Below are 11,301 nucleotides of genomic sequence, written 5' to 3' on the forward strand. Positions count from 1 at the left end.
ATCTAAACTCATTCAAACTCATAAACTCATCTATCTATCTATCTATCTATCTATCTATCTATCTATCTATCTATCATTGCCAAATGAATGACAGAAATGTATGCACTTATTATGTTCTTACACATTTTTCAAAAATGGTATTTTTCATGGTAATATGTGGATGTGGATTATAGTAATGCCATATGGAACAACTATTTTTTAAGTAAGCACTTTTAAGTAAGACTATTTCTATCTTTCTATCTAAATCTATCTATATAAATCTATCTATCTATATCTTCCTATCTATATCTGTTTCTGTCTATCTATCTATCTATCTATCTCATAGCAACCACCCAGAACAACCTAGCAACCGCATAGCAGCCAACCAGAACACCATGGCAACCACACAAATCAATCTGGCAACATCCTAGTAACTAGCCCGAGTACCTTAGCAACCACATAGGACCACCCTGGCAAGGACCCAGGATACCTTAGCAACCACATAGCACCACCTTAGCAACCACCCCGAGTACCCTAGCAACCGCATACCAACACCTTAGCAACCACCCCGAGTACCCTAGCAACCGCATAGCAACACCTTAGCAACCACCCCGAGTACCCTAGCAACCGCACAGCAACACCTTAGCAACCACCTAGAGTACCCTAGCAACCACATAGCAACAACCTAGCAACCACCCTGAGTACCTTAGCAACCGCATAGCAACACCTTAGCAACCACCCTGAGCACCCTAGAAACCGCATAACACCCTAGCAACCACCTTGATTACCCTGACTCTATCTATCTATCTCAAAACTACTAAACTAAAACCAAACTTTCAAACTGAAAACTTTCAAACTGAAAACTTTCAAACTTTAAACTTTATGAACTACTTTAAACTTTCTGGACCGACTTTTTCAAGCCAACTTAAAGTTTGTCTCGACGAACTTTTTTATCTAGTTATTGTTCTCCTGCATACTTATTAATGGTGCTTGCCTCTGGCAAAGCATCATTATTGTTCTCCTGCATACTTATTATTATTATTAATGGTGCTTGCCTCTGGCAAAGCATCATTATTGTTCTCCTGCATACTTATTATTATTATTAATGGTGCTTGCCAAAGGCAAAGCATCATTATTGTTCTCCTGCATACTTATTATTATTAATGGTGCTTGCCTCTGGCAAAGCATCATTATTGTTCTCCTGCATACTTATTATTATTATTATTATTATTATTCTTCTTCTTCTGGACAAAAACTTCGGCGCGTAACTTGTCCCGCAGTTTTTGTCCTAGACCCATGAATGAGGTGTCAAATCGACCGGCTCATTGAGGAGAGGTGTGCTATGACTTTTATAAGCGATCGGCCCAACGATGTTCGCACAGGGGGCGAAAAAGCGGCCAAAAAAGTCCCATTGACTTTCAATGGCGGAATGTTCAGAAATTTGAATCTCAACTGTCACTTTCTCACACACGCACACACACGCAGGGCCTTAGAACCCTTTCTCTCACTCACTCACATCTATCACTATTGATCACAGTGTCATAGAGACAAGGGGGCGGGCTCATTTCACTCAGGCAACCAATCAGTCTCTCAGGATCAATGTGACGCTATCAAGCCACGCCCTAGCAACCATATAGAGCACCATAGCAACAGGTTCCATAGACTTCCATTCAAAAAGATCAAAGATATTCCTTTGGATAGAAGTGTCATAGGAACATGAGGGTGGGCTCATTTGACTCAGGACAGCAAACGGCCAATCACGAATCACCTTCAAGACTTCATAGCCACGCCCTAGCAACCATTTAGAGCACCCTAGCAACCCAAAGCATAGAGGGATATCTTCAAATCTGAATATCATAGAGGCATGGGGGTTGGTTTATATCATTCATACTGGCAAGCAGCCTTTGGAGTATCATCATTGGTAGCTGCCAAGCCACTCCCTAGCAACCAAATAGAGTACCCTAGCAACCGTTTTGCAAGACCTATATCTCTGCATCAGAACATCGTAGAGACATGGCGGTTGGCTCTTTTGACTCATGCTAGCAAACTGGACTTCCAACATGCTACACATGCTAGCAGTGAATAGCTACATGCTAATAGTGATTAGCTAAGTGCTAAAGTGTCTAAGAACATGCTAAGAACTCTATAAAAACACCATAGTAACCATCTGTGACAACTACCAACCACCTAGTAACATCATAGCAACCAGCCAGGTTACCATAGCAACTGCCTAGCAACCACCCATAACACCCTAGCAACCGCCTAGCAACACCTTAGCAACCACCCCAAGTACCTTAGCAACTGCCTAGCAACAGCCTAGCAACCACCCAGGTTACCATAGCAACCGCCTAGCAACCACCCAGAACACCCTAGCAACCGCCTAGCAACACCTTAGCAACCACCCCAAGTACCTTAGCAACTGCCTAGCAACCGCCTAGCAACCACTCAGGTTACCATAGCAACCGCCTAGCAACCACCCAGAACACCCTAGCAACCGCCTAGCAACACCTTAGCAACCACCCCAAGTACCTTAGCAACTGCCTAGCAACACCCTAGCAACCACCCAGGTTACCATAGCAACCGCCTAGCAATCACCCAGAACACCTTAGCAATTGCCTAGAAACACCCTAGCAACCGAGTGCCGAGTTTTGCCACTGCAAGCACCATTCACATTTTCTTCAAGAAATGTACATTCTAGTTAATGGTGCTTGCCAAAGGCAAAGCATCATTATTGTTCTCCTGCATACTTATTATTATTATTATTATTATTATTCTTCTTCTTCTTCTGGACAAAAACTTCGGCGCGTAACTTGTCCCGCAGTTTTTGTCCTAGACCCATGAATGAGGTGTCAAATCGACCGGCTCATTGAGGAGAGGTGTGCTATGACTTTTATAAGCGATCGGCCCAACGATGTTCGCACAGGGGGCGAAAAAGCGGCCAAAAAAGTCCCATTGACTTTCAATGGCGGAATGTTCAGAAATTTGAATCTCAACTGTCACTTTCTCACACACGCACACACACGCAGGGCCTTAGAACCCTTTCTCTCACTCACTCACATCTCTCACTATTGATCACAGTGTCATAGAGACAAGGGGGCGGGCTCATTTCACTCAGGCAACCAATCAGTCTCTCAGGATCAATGTGAAGCTATCAAGCCACGCCCTAGCAACCATATAGAGCACCATAGCAACAGGTTCCATAGACTTCCATTAAAAAAGATCAAAGATAGTCCTTTGGATAGAAGTGTCATAGGAACATGGGGGTGGGCTCATTTGACTCGGGACAGCAAACGGCCAATCACGAATCACCTTCAAGACTTCATAGCCACGCCCTAGCAACCATTTAGAGCACCCTAGCAACCCAAAGCATAGAGGGATATCTTCAAATCTGAATATCATAGAGGCATGGGGGTTGGTTTATATCATTCATACTGGCAAGCAGCCTTTGGAGTATCATCATTGGCAGCTGCCAAGCCACTCCCTAGTAACCAAACAGAGTACCCTAGCAACCGTTTAGCAAGACCTATATCTCTGCATCAGAGCATCGTAGAGACATGGCGGTTGGCTCTTTTGACTCATGCTAGCAAACTGGACTTCCAACATGCTACACATGCTAGCAGTGAATAGCTACATGCTAATAGTGATTAGCTAAGTGCTAAAGTGTCTAAGAACATGCTAAGAACTCTATAAAAACACCATAGTAACCATCTGTGACAACTACCAACCACCTAGTAACATCATAGCAACCACTCAGGTTACCATAGCAACTGCCTAGCAACCACTCATAACACCCTAGCAACCGCCTAGCAACACCTTAGCAACTGCCCCAAGTACCTTACCAACTGCCTAGCAACCGCCTAGCAACCGCCCAGGTTACCATAGTAACCGCCTAGCAACCACCCAGAACACCTTAGCAATTGCCTAGAAACACCCTAGCAACTGAGTGCCGAGTTTTGCCACTGCAAGCACCATTCACATTTTCTTCAGGAAATGTACATTCTAGTTAATGGTGCTTGCCTCTGGCAAAGCATCATTATTGTTCTCCTGCATACTTATTATTATTATTATTATTATTATTCTTCTTCTTCTTCTGGACAAAAACTTCGGCGCGTAACTTGTCCCGCAGTTTTTGTCCTAGACCCATGAATGAGGTGTCAAATCGACCGGCTCATTGAGGAGAGGTGTGCTATGACTTTTATAAGCGATCGGCCCAACGATGTTCGCACAGGGGGCGAAAAAGCGGCCAAAAAAGTCCCATTGACTTTCAATGGCGGAATGTTCAGAAATTTGAATCTCAACTGTCACTTTCTCACACACGCACACACACGCAGGGCCTTAGAACCCTTTCTCTCACTCACTCACATCTCTCACTATTGATCACAGTGTCATAGAGACAAGGGGGCGGGCTCATTTCACTCAGGCAACCAATCAGTCTCTCAGGATCAATGTGACGCTATGAAGCCACGCCCTAGCAACCATATAGAGCACCATAGCAACAGGTTCCATAGACTTCCATTCAAAAAGGTCAAAGATATTCCTTTGGATAGAAGTGTCATAGGAACATGAGGGTGGGCTCATTTGACTCGGGAGAGCAAACGGCCAATCACGAATCACCTTAAAGACTTCATAGCCACGCCCTAGCAACCATTTGGAGCACCCTAGCAACCCACAGCATAGAGCGATATCTTTAAATCTCAATATCATAGAGGCATGGGGGTTGATTTATATCATTCATACTGGCAAGCAGCCTTTGGAGTATCATCATTGGCAGCTGCCAAGCCACTCCCTAGCAACCAAACAGAGTACCCTAGCAACCGTTTTTCAAGACCTATATCTCTGCATCAGAACATCGTAGAGACATGGCGGTTGGCTTATATTGGCAAGCAGCCTTTGGTGTATCATCATTGGCAGCTGCTAAGCCACTCCCTAGCAACCAAACAGAGTACCCTAGCAACCGTTTTTCAAGACCTATATCTCTGCATCAGAACATCGTAGAGACATGGCGGTTGGCTTATATTGGCAAGCAGCCTTTGGAGTATCATCATTGGCAGCTGCCAAGCCACTCCCTAGCAACCAAACAGAGTACCCTAGCAACCGTTTTGCCAGACCTATATCTCTGCATTAGAACATCGTAGAGACATGGGGGTTGGCTTATATTGGCAAGCAGCCTTTGGCGTATCATCATTGGCAGCTGCTAAGCCACTCCCTAGCAACCAAACAGAGTACCCTAGCAACCGTTTAGCAAGACCTATATCTCTGCATCAGAGCATCGTAGAGTAATGGCGGTTGGCTCTTTTGACTCATGCTAGCAAACTGGACTTCCAACATGCTAAACATGCTAGCAGTGAATAGCTACATGCTAATGGTGATTAGCTAAAGTGGGCTAAGAACATGCTAAGAACTCTATAAAAACACCATAGTAACCATCTGTGACAACTACCAACCACCTAGTAACATCATAGCAACCACCCAGGTTACCATAGCAACTGCCTAGCAACCACCCATAACACCCTAGCAACCGCCTAGCAACACCTTAGCAACTGCCCCAAGTACCTTACCAACTGCCTAGCAACACCCTAGCAACCACCCAGGTTACCATAGCAACCGCCTAGCAACCACCCAGAACACCTTAGCAACCACCTAGCAAAACCTTAGCAACCACCCCAAGTACCTTAGCAACTGCCTAGCAACCGCCTAGCAACCACCCAGGTTACCATAGCAACCGCATAGCAACCACCCAGAACACCCTAGCAACCGCCTAGCAACACCTTAGCAACCACCCCAAGTACCTTAGCAACCGCCTAGCAACCGCCTAGCAACCACCCAGGTTACCATAGCAACCACCTAGCAACCACCCAGAACACCTTAGCAACCGCCTAGCAACACCTTAGCAACCACCCCAAGTACCTTAGCAACTGCCTAGCAACCACCCAGGTTACCATAGCAACCGCCTAGCAACCACCCAGAACTCCTTAGCAATTGCCTAGAAACACCGTAGCAACCGAGTGCCGAGTTTTGCCACTGCAAGCACCATTCACATTTTCTTCAGGAAATGTACATTCTAGTATTGTAATTACTATTCACCTGAACAAAACTTTGGCGCGTAACTCGTCCCGCACCTTTTGTCGTAGACCGATGAATGAGGTGTCAAATCGACTGGTTTATTGAGGAGAGGTGTGCTATGACTTTTCTAAGCAATCGGGTGTACGATGTTCACACAGCGTACGAAAAATCGGCTGAAAACAAGTCCCATAGACTTAACATTGCCACAAAATCTGTGAGATCATATCTTTGGATCAGAAGGTCATAGAGACTTGGGGCTGGGCTCTTTTGACTCGGCCTATCAAGCAGCCAATAGGTAGTGACACAGCAACTTCATAGCCACGCCCTAGCAACCAATTACAGCACCCTAGCAACCGAGTGGCGAATTTGGGGGTTGGTTTATATCATTCATACTGGCAAGCAGCCTTTGGAGTATCATCATTGGCAGCTGCTAAGCCACTCCCTAGCAACCAAATAGAGTACCCTAGCAACCATTTTGCAAGGCCTATTTCTCTGTATCAGAACATCGTAGAGACATGGGGGTTGGTTTATATTGGCAAGCAGCCTTTGAAGTATCATCATTGGCAGCTGCCAAGCCACTCCCTAGCAACCAAATAGAGTACCCTAGCAACCGTTTTGCAAGGCCTATTTCTCTGCAACAGAGCATCGCAGAGACATGGCGGTTGGCTCTTTTGCCTCATGCTAGCAAACTGGACTTCCAACATGCTACACATGCTAGCAGTGAATAGCTACATGCTAATAGTGATTAGCTAAATGCTAAAGTGGGCTAAGAACATGCTAAGAACTCTATAAAAACACTAAAGTAACCATCTGTGACAACTACCAACCACCTAGTAACATCATAGCAACCACCCAGGTTACCATAGCAACTGCCTAGCAACCACCCATAACACCCTAGCAACCGCCTAGCAACACCGTAGCAACAGCCCCAAGTACCTAACCAACTGCCTAGCAACACCCTAGCAACCACCCAGGTTACCATAGCAACCGCCTAGCAACCACCCAGAACACCCTAGCAACCGCCTAGCAACACCGTAGCAACTGCCCCAAGTACCTTAGCAACTGCCTAGCAACACCCTAGCAACCACCCAGGTTACCATAGCAACCGCCTAGCAACCACCCAGAACACCCTAGCAACCGCCTAGCAACACCTTAGCAACCACCCCAAGTACCTTAGCAACTGCCTAGCAACACCCTAGCAACCACCCAGGTTACCATAGCAACCGCCTAGCAACCACCCAGAACACCTTAGCAATTGCCTAGAAACACCCTAGCAACCGAGTGCCGAGTTTTGCCACTGCAAGCACCATTCACATTTTCTTCAGGAAATGTACATTCTAGTTATTATTATTCTTCTTCTTCTTCTGGACAAAACTTCGGCGCGTAACTTGTCCCGCAGTTTTTGTCCTAGACCCATGAATGAGGTGTCAAATCGACCGGCTCATTGAGGAGAGGTGTGCTATGACTTTTATAAGCGATTGGGTGTACGATGTTCGCCCGGCGGACGAAAAAGTAGCCGAAAAATCCCATTGACTTAACATTGCGACGAACTTTGACGAGTCATAGCTCCTAACAAGAATTTCGTAGAAACATGTGGGTTACCACGTTTGAAGAGGCTGACAGTCTCTGTCAGACCATACCTCAAAATGGGGTGTAAGTTGTACCCCTGGGGCACAAGAGCTGCCCAAAGTGGCCCCATAGACTTACTATGGTGAAGCCGTGCCCATAAAACAGTGTGTTTTTCCTACTATGGGAAATTACATAGGGATTTTGTATTGAACATAACTCTGGATCACAGTGTCATAGAGACAAGGGGGTGGGCTCATTTTACTCAGGCAACCAATCAGTCTCTCAGGATCATTGTGAAGCTATCAAGCCACGCCCTAGCAACCATATAGAGCACCATAGCAACAAGTTCCATAGACTTCCATTGAAAAAGATCAAAGGAATATCTTTGGATGGAAGTGTCATAGAAACATGAGGGTGGGCTCATTTAACTCGGTGCAGCATACGGCCAGTCACGAGTCACCTTCAAGACTTCATAGCCACGCCCTAGCAACCATTTAGAGCACCCTAGCAACCCAAAGCATAGAGGGATATCTTCAAATCTGAATATCATAGAGGCATGGTGGTTGGTTTATATCATTCATACTAGCAAGCAGCTTTGGAGTATCATCACTGGCAGCTGCTAAGCCACTCCCTAGCAACCAAATAGAGTACCCTAGCAACCATTTTGCAAGGCCTATTTCTCTGTATCAGAACATCGTAGAGACATGGGGGTTGGTTTATATTGGCAAGCAGCCTTTGGAGTATCATCATTGGCAGCTGCCAAGCCACTCCCTAGCAACCAAACAGAGTACCCTAGCAACCGTTTTGAAAGACCTATATCTCTGCATCAGAACATCGTAGAGACATGGCGGTTGGTTCTTTTTGACTCATGCTAGCAAACTGGACTTGCAACATGCTACACATGCTAGCAGTGAATAGCTACGTGCTAATAGCAATTAGCTTAGGTTTTATACATGACACAAACAAGTAAAAATGTGTTAGCATCATGCTAGTAGCATACTAACTGAGTTAGCATCATGCTAGTAGCATGCTAATCACGTTAGCATCATGCTAGCAAACATGCTAATCATGTTAGCATCTTGCCAAAATCACATTAGCAACACGCTAATTGTGTTAGCATCATGCTAGCAACATGCTAATTGTGTTAGCATCATGCTAGCAACATGCTAATTGTGTTAGCATCATGCTAGTAGCATACTAATTGAGTTAGCATCATGCTAGTAGCATGCTAATCATGTTAGCATCATGCTAGCAAACATGCTAATCATGTTAGCATCATGCTAGCAACATGCTAATTGTGTTAGCATCATGCTAGCAACATGCTAATCGTGTTACCATCATGTTAGCAACATGCTAATAATGTTAGCATCTTGTTAAAAACATGCTAGCAACATGTTAATCATGTTAGCATCTTGCTAAAAACATGTTAGCAACACGCTAATCATGTTAGCATCATGCTAATCAAGAGTGCCGAGTATTGCCACTGCAAGCACCATTCACATTTTCTTCAGGAAATGTACATTCTAGTTAATGGTGCTTGCCAAAGGCAAAGCATCATTATTGTTCTCCTGCATACTTATTAATGGTGCTTGCCAAAGGCAAAGCATCATTATTGTTCTCCTGCATACTTATTATTATTATTATTAATGGTGCTTGCCAAAGGCAAAGCATCATTATTGTTCTCCTGCATACTTATTATTATTATTATTATTATTCTTCTTCTTCTGGACAAAACTTCGGCGCGTAACTTGTCCTGCAGTTTTTGTCCTAGACCCATGAATGAGGTGTCAAATCGACCGGCTCATTGAGGAGAGGTGTGCTATGACTTTTATAAGCGATTGGGTGTACGATGTTCGCCCGGCGGACGAAAAAGTAGCCGAAAAATCCCATTGACTTAACATTGCGACGAACTTTGACGAGTCATAGCTCCTAACAAGAATTTCGTAGAAACATGTGGGTTACCACGTTTGAAGAGGCTGACAGTCTCTGTCAGACCATACCTCAAAATGGGGTGTAAGTTGTACCCCTGGGGCACAAGAGCTGCCCAAAGTGGCCCCATAGACTTACTATGGTGAAGCCGTGCCCATAAAACAGTGTGTTTTTCCTACTATGGGAAATTACATAGGGATTTTGTATTGAACATAACTCTGGATCACAGTGTCATAGAGACAAGGGGGTGGGCTCATTTTACTCAGGCAACCAATCAGTCTCTCAGGATCATTGTGAAGCTATCAAGCCACGCCCTAGCAACCATATAGAGCACCATAGCAACAAGTTCCATAGACTTCCATTGAAAAAGATCAAAGGAATATCTTTGGATGGAAGTGTCATAGAAACATGAGGGTGGGCTCATTTAACTCGGGGCAGCATACGGCCAGTCACGAGTCACCTTCAAGACTTCATAGCCACGCCCTAGCAACCATTTAGAGCACCCTAGCAACCCAAAGCATAGAGGGATATCTTCAAATCTGAATATCATAGAGGCATGGTGGTTGGTTTATATCATTCATACTAGCAAGCAGCTTTGGAGTATCATCACTGGCAGCTGCTAAGCCACTCCCTAGCAACCAAATAGAGTACCCTAGCAACCATTTTGCAAGGCCTATTTCTCTGTATCAGAACATCGTAGAGACATGGGGGTTGGTTTATATTGGCAAGCAGCCTTTGGAGTATCATCATTGGCAGCTGCCAAGCCACTCCCTAGCAACCAAACAGAGTACCCTAGCAACCGTTTTGAAAGACCTATATCTCTGCATCAGAACATTGTAGAGACATGGCGGTTGGTTCTTTTTTACTCATGCTAGCAAACTGGACTTGCAACATGCTACACATGCTAGCAGTGAATAGCTACGTGCTAATAGCAATTAGCTTAGGTTTTATACATGACACAAACAAGTAAAAATGTGTTAGCATCATGCTAGTAGCATACTAATTGAGTTAGCATCATGCTAGTAGCATGCTAATCACGTTAGCATCATGCTAGCAAACATGCTAATCATGTTAGCATCTTGCCAAAATCACATTAGCAACATGCTAATCGTGTTAGCATCATGCTAGCAACATGCTAATTGTGTTAGCATCATGTTAGCAACATGCTAATTGTGTTAGCATCATGCAAGCAACATGCTAATTGTGTTAGCATCATGCTAGCAACATGCTAATTGTGTTAGCATCATCCTAGCAACATGCTAATCGTGTTACCATCATGCTAGCAACATGCTAATAATGTTAGCATCTTGCTAAAAACATGTTAGCAACATGGCAAGAATGCTAGCATCATGCTAGCAACATGCTAATCATGTTAGCATCTTGCTAAAAACATGCTAACAACATGCTAATTATGTTAGCATCATGCTAATCAAGAGTGCCGAGTATTGCCAGTACAAGCACCATTCACATTTTCTTCAGGAAATGTACATTCTAGTATTATAATTACTATTCACCTGGACAAAACTTCGGCACGCTACTTGTCCCGCACCTTTTGTCGTAGACCCATGAATGAGGTGTCAAATCGACCAGCTAAGTGAGGAGAGGTGTGCTATGACTTTTCTAAGCAATCGGATGTACGATATTCGCCCAGCAGACTAAAAATCGGCTGAAAAAAGTCCCATAGACTTAACATGGGCAAAAAATCTGTGAGATCATAACTTTGGATCAGAAGATCATAGAGATTTGGTGTTGGGCTCAGCT

General features: G+C 44.5%; 1 long non-coding RNA gene across 1 annotated transcript; it reads right to left on the minus strand.

Moving 5' to 3' along the window:
• Positions 1 to 1,209: 1,209 nt before the first annotated feature.
• On the minus strand, positions 1,210 to 6,130 carry LOC127523031 (uncharacterized). The gene is made up of 3 exons (XR_007932809.1): positions 5,824 to 6,130; positions 4,808 to 5,587; positions 1,210 to 1,961 (listed from the first exon to the last, which is right to left on the minus strand). It is a non-coding gene; the product is annotated as an uncharacterized LOC127523031 (long non-coding RNA).
• Between the last annotated feature and the right edge of the window lie 5,171 nt (positions 6,131 to 11,301).

This window comes from Ctenopharyngodon idella, chromosome 11 (assembly GCF_019924925.1).
Source record: "Ctenopharyngodon idella isolate HZGC_01 chromosome 11, HZGC01, whole genome shotgun sequence".
NCBI classification, from domain to species: Eukaryota; Metazoa; Chordata; class Actinopteri; order Cypriniformes; family Xenocyprididae; genus Ctenopharyngodon; species Ctenopharyngodon idella.